This window comes from Aulonocara sp. 'chitande type north' Nkhata Bay, linkage group LG16 (genome assembly GCF_057382095.1).
Source record: "Aulonocara sp. 'chitande type north' Nkhata Bay isolate Kocher_YH1m ecotype deep benthic linkage group LG16, A_spYH_male_GT1.1, whole genome shotgun sequence".
In the NCBI taxonomy this organism is placed as follows: domain Eukaryota; kingdom Metazoa; phylum Chordata; class Actinopteri; order Cichliformes; family Cichlidae; genus Aulonocara; species Aulonocara sp. 'chitande type north' Nkhata Bay.
In genome coordinates, this window is record NC_141359.1 from 145,674 (window position 1) to 151,612 (window position 5,939).

Consider the following 5,939-nt stretch of genomic DNA (forward strand, 5'->3'; position numbering starts at 1 on the left):
GCACTGAAATTTATAGTGTAAATCACACTGAGACCTTGTAAAGAGCATATCCAGTTTACCTTAACAGTGTTGTAAGTTCAAATAAAAACCAAAGACCTCAGACTCATCTTGGTTCTGTATTTTTATTGCCGCTACGGTGAATACGCTTGGTGATTGAACTCTGTTTTTTTGTACCGTCTGCACTGACTCATTACAAACCAATATTATACGACGTATCATCCAATCACAGTCTGTGGTTTCACCATGAATGTGTTTGACCACAGCGAGATAGATGCTCTCTTCCAGTTCTCCCACATATCACACTCCACCCTGGAGCACTTGAAAAACGTGTACTCAAGCTTGGCAATTTGCATGTGTCTGGCCGCTGTCGGCTCCTACGTCTACATCTATCTGGTCGCACTCCTGGTTACAGTGAGTGCGGTGTCCCCCTCGCAGTCCTGGGGTTGTTGATCTGTCTTGCGGTGGCTACCCTCACGTCACTGGGGTTGTTTATCTGGTTTGCCGTGACCCCCCATAACCCTGAGACAGAAAGGAAAAGACTGGCTATCCTCGAAGGATTTTCCTTGCTCACAGGTTTTAGCCTTGGACCCATACTGGACAGTGTCACCGCCTTTGTGGGAACCTCTGTGATTTTCATCTGCTTCACTCTCAGCGCCTTGTGCGACACACACAGGAGCCACCTGTTCCTCCGAGGCACACTCATGTCCGGCTTTTCTATCCTGTTACTGGTCTCTCTGACAAACATGTTCTTCGGAACTACGCTTCTGTTTGAGGCGAACACATACCTGGGACCGCTCGTCATGTGCGGTTTTGTCCTGTTTAATACTCAGCTCATTATCGAGAAAGCGGAGAACGGGGACAAGGACTACATCTGGCAGTGTTTGACCTTGTTTCTTGATTTCATTAGCATTTTTAGGAGACTGCTGATCATCCTTTCCTAGAAGGAGAAGGACAAGAAGACGGTCTCTGAACGTATTCTGTGCAAGATAATAAAAAGTGTACAAATGATGTATGGGTTTGTTCATGGTTTTTATTGTCGACAATAAACACAGACTACAACATTTCATGTGAGTTGTTTGTACGCTTGTAGAATGGGATTATGCTAGAGAGCAAGTTAATACAGAGCGCCGCGTCTCGCTTTAGCCGGCGTTCTGAGGACTTTGCGATTCCTCAGCTGCAATACGTTGATGTCGTCGGGTTCAGCGACGATGGCTGGCTCGTCAGCAGTAACGGTGCTCTGAGAGGCAGCTTGGTTCAGCTGCAATGCGTTGGTGTCGTAGGGCTCGGCGACGGCTGGGTCCCCTGCGGTGCCCGTGCTCCGGGAGGCAGCTTGATTCTCAGCATTGTCGGCCGAATCGGAGGCCATGAGCTCTGCGCCCAGAGCGTATAGGCAGATATAACCCGTTACCTCCGCCATGATATTCCAGACCGGGTCGATGTCCACAACGCCTCGTCTCAAGACGCGAGCGGTCTCGCTAGGACACTTAGCAGTAGGCTCGACCTTGACTCTCACCGTTAGCTCGTGGTCCATTTCAAGAGTGAACCACATTTCGTAATTGTCCTCGGACAAGCCCACATTGTCGTGGCCTGCGCATTTGGGATCGCCCGAAGCCTCGTGTAACTTGTCCACAAACCTTGCTATTGTCCTGGCGGTGACATACAAATCCTTGGCGTACTCGGCATGGTCGACGGGGTGTTCGTGCACGTAACGGAGCATAGCCAGACACCAGCTGTTGTTCCCCGTAGCACTCAGCGAGTGTCTATACAGAGACATGTTAGACATCATGACCTTGAATGTTAAAGTAAATGGCTCGACCGTCTTGGCGAACTCTGCAAACGTGTCCAAGTAGACCTGCCGTTTTGCGGTAGAAGTCGCAGACGATTGCGCACCGTCCAAGAGCACTAGCTGGGCGGTCCGGTTCATCTCGGTGTATTTGTATTATGTTGCTATCCTCTGCAAAGTTCCTACGTCTTGGGTGACGGTGTGACTTGTTCGAATGCCGGTGAACATAGAATGAGGGGTTCGGTTTTGTGTATTCTGTTTAACCATGGGGTAGTTGTAGGGGCAGGTGGGGGTGGTTTACGGATCGGCTGTGCATGCAGGCACTCCAACTTGCGACTCTCGTTTCTGTTTATGCTGCAAACAAGCGGTGAAAAGGAACGTTATCACATATGAATGGCCCATAACATAATCATTCTACCAATATGTTTTTTTTTGCACATCGGACCAACTCACGAGATGTTCAGCGTGTGCACCTACAGTAGCTCACCTTTCCCAGCACGATAATATCCGCTTGCCTCTAACCCCCTCAGTGGACATGCACAACAGCTGGGCAGAATGGTCAGGGTTTATCCTGGTGACGCTGAGGAAAGAAACTTATAATATCAATCACAGTGTTGTAGATCAAGTTCAAATTGTAAAATGTCCAAAGACACACTTGGAGACTTACACCAACTCCTCTCTGTCACAACTTGGCCGCTTTGGGAAGACTCGAAAATCTGACAGTCTGACTTTAACGACCCGAGTCCTGGGACACATGCAGCGTCCTGGCGTAAATGCAGCAACAGGGAAGTGTATGATTGCAGTGAGGTTAGCGTAATAGCGTTGGTGATAAAAAAGACACCCTCCTAGACTCTACTAAGCAACAAATGTGGAAACTAACGACTGAGTGCACTGAGGTTGAGACACACACACACACACACACACACACACACACACACACACACACACACACACCTAGTATATAGACTCATTTCTAGGTAACAGTTCAGACTAGTGATGGGTAGATGAGACCTTGTGAAGCGTTTCAGCACATTCCCCAAACTGTATGGACACTGCTCCATACGGACACCTGCTGGACCTTAAATATCATTGCAGGCAATTTACTTGAGACTCAAAACAGACACTGATTCAATGACCTAGTCATACTTATATACATTGTATACACTGTAAGGTATTTTAGTGTCCATAGAATCAGTTTATATCTTTTATATTGCAAATATTGTAGACATCTTTAAAATACATTGTGAATGACATTAACTGAAAATTAAAATGAAAGCATTGTGAATGTGTTGTATTACCCATTTGACTCAGAGTTTATTGTAAATGATATTAGCATCAAGGGACGCGTGGAGCTTGGAATCCACCGCGACCTCTGTAAATTGGAAGCTGACGGACCTGTGTGGGTGCACGTTGGTACTAGCACCGGATCAGGAGAGCCGTGGAGTCAGAACGGTGGTTGTGATTAAGTGAATGTCTTCATTTTGTCAATGTGATCTCCCGAACATAATTATACACAGTTGGTCACGCAAAGATCACATCTGTTGTTGCTACCGCAGACTGTACATAAAACCAAATAAAGTTTGTCTTGTACGTACTATAAACTGAGTCTGTGAACGTTTTGGTATTACACAGCACACGTACTCATACATAGCCGATGACACAGAATTCAAGCTGATGCGTGGTAACCCCTTTGTGTTTTTTTTTTGTTTTTTTTTTTGTTTTATTTGACAAATGGTGATTACAATGTCAACACATACATGTACAAGCATCACAATGCAAGAAAACACACGCCCATTCTCTTGCTAAAACGTAGTAGAGTACAGGTGCGCAAGACTATGTCTATGCGTGACACATGTTACACTTAAAGATACAACCTGACCTTTTCTCCGCGTACAAATTCTGAACAAACAGGATTAGGACATTCACAGCTAGCGTGACTGCAAGGCTTGATGTACATCTTAGCCTTAGCACAATCCGAACAGATTACATCCTGTGACACGCTACTCATACGGGCGAACCGGTACCACGTCCACCGGCTTTTACAGTAGAAACACCTTCGCAACCCTGACACTGTCACGCTTTTCAGGATGCAATTCTCACATGCAACGTGTCCACAGTTAAAAACACACATGTGTTTCCGTTCGTAACAACAGGGACACGTGTATAGGTCCGTAGGTCTTCCGATTGACAGAGAAGGCGTAGAGGACATTGACCATTGGGGTTCATTGAAAGATGCGTCGATTGTCGCCTGCAACGCCGACGGTCCGTCCACGTCGATTACCTCCTGCGACACGGACGGCCCATCCGCCCTGTAGCTCCCAGGCCCAGGTCTTTGTACCGCGGCGGGCACTGTAGCAGAAGACACACGGCGGGGAGGTAGCCCCATTTCACGTCGGGTGTGATCGTCCATGACAGGTGTACGCGTGGTCTCCCACGAGTTAGGACGTCCAGTAGGCAAATAGCTTCCGTTCGGGCACCAATGCGTGCACCACCGCCAGCGTCTTGGTTCGCTGATCCTGTACGCATTTCCATTTGCTTACATGGAAACGCTTCATGTAGACGGCCCGCGGTAGTGCCCGCTTGGCGTCCGGGGTTGTGGGGCGTACAATGCCGGCTATGATGTGCTTATTTGCCAAGGACATGACTGTAGACACAGCACAAGTCTGCTACCCTGTGCTGTTGTGTTAAAAAAAGCTCCTGCTCTGGGTCGGCCAGCCCGGAGCTGCAGGTCGGCTGGAACCCTGGGTCGGCCAGCCCCGAGCTACAGGTCAGCTGGAACCCTGGGTCGGCCAGCCCCGAGCTACAGGTCGGCTGGAACTCTGGGTCGGCCAGCCCCGAGCTGACTGTATGCTGTGGGTCGGTGGATACTCTGCACATGGTCACTCACTTCCAACTGTGTATGTAGCACAAACCACTAAAACAACAATTATTACCTCACAAATATATATATCTCAGTGACAGATGGTATTAACAGATGGTAATAACCGAAGGACTGCTAGAAAAGTTTAAAATAACTAATTGTCTGTCTGCAGCACCAACGCTCCCGACCTGCAGCACCAAAGCCGCCGACCTGCAGCACCAACGCTCCCGACCTGCAGCTCCAATGCTCCCGACCTGCAGCTCCAACGCTCCCGACCTGCAGTTCCAACGCTCCCGACCTGCAGCTCCAACGCTCCTGACCTGCAGCTCCAACGCTCCCGACCTGCAGTTCCAATGCTCCCCGTATCTAGAGTTGAACTAGTGATTTGATTTTTGTAGTTTTGTCCGTTTGGATGTCGGGATGGCGAGCCACCCGGCCACCGCTTCGTTGTGGTGGGAATCATAAACCTATGGACTGAATTAAACCGTTGACACATGACCTATCACAGGTCCATGGAACTAAACTAAATCTCATACTGGCCTAAACCTCATCCCACCTCCTTTTGGAACCTAAGACGCTGTTTTGTATTGTTAAGAGTATTTTTGTTTGTGATATATATGCATATATATTTTTTTCTTTTTTGTATATCTGTCTATATATTTATCGTAACATACACAATATATCTATATATTTTTGAGCTCCATTTCGGTTTCCTGTGTTTTATTCACACACTCAGGCTCCATAGTCGAAACTAATTCTGATGGCTCATTATCTATGAAGCTGCAGTCAGGCGCCCGCCCTGGTCCTTTAACCGCGTTAGACATGCAACTTACTTGAGACTCACAACAGACAGTGATTCAATGACCTAGTCATACTTATTTACACTGTAAGGTATTGTACTGTCCATAGAATCATTTTATATCTTTTATATTGCAAATATTGTAGACATCTTTAAAATATATTGTGAATGACATTAACTGATTAAAATGAAAGTGTTGTGAATGTGTTTTATTTTACCCATTTGACTCAGAGTTTATTATACATTTCTATTCAGAAAAATAGGTTTATCCAATGTTTTTTTGCATTCAGTCTATTGCCTTTTTTCTTTTGACACAATTTCCCCAGCTTTGGAAAACTCACTGGCACTGATGAAGCTGGGGTACACAAAAACTGTAAAGCCATGTGGAAAAGGTTCGGATGAGATGTCTTCCTATTCCCCCAGTACGTTAAAAGGATCCTCTAATCTTGGAATGTTTATCTCCGACACTCTCCGCAATACTAAGGGGTTGGCAGTTG

The 5,939-nt window shown here is 46.8% G+C and overlaps 1 pseudogene; it reads left to right on the top strand.

The window, feature by feature from the left end:
• Positions 1–243: 243 nt before the first annotated feature.
• Positions 244–1,046, top strand: LOC147310709 (putative Bax inhibitor 1 pseudogene; annotated as a pseudogene).
• Positions 1,047–5,939: the final 4,893 nt, after the last annotated feature.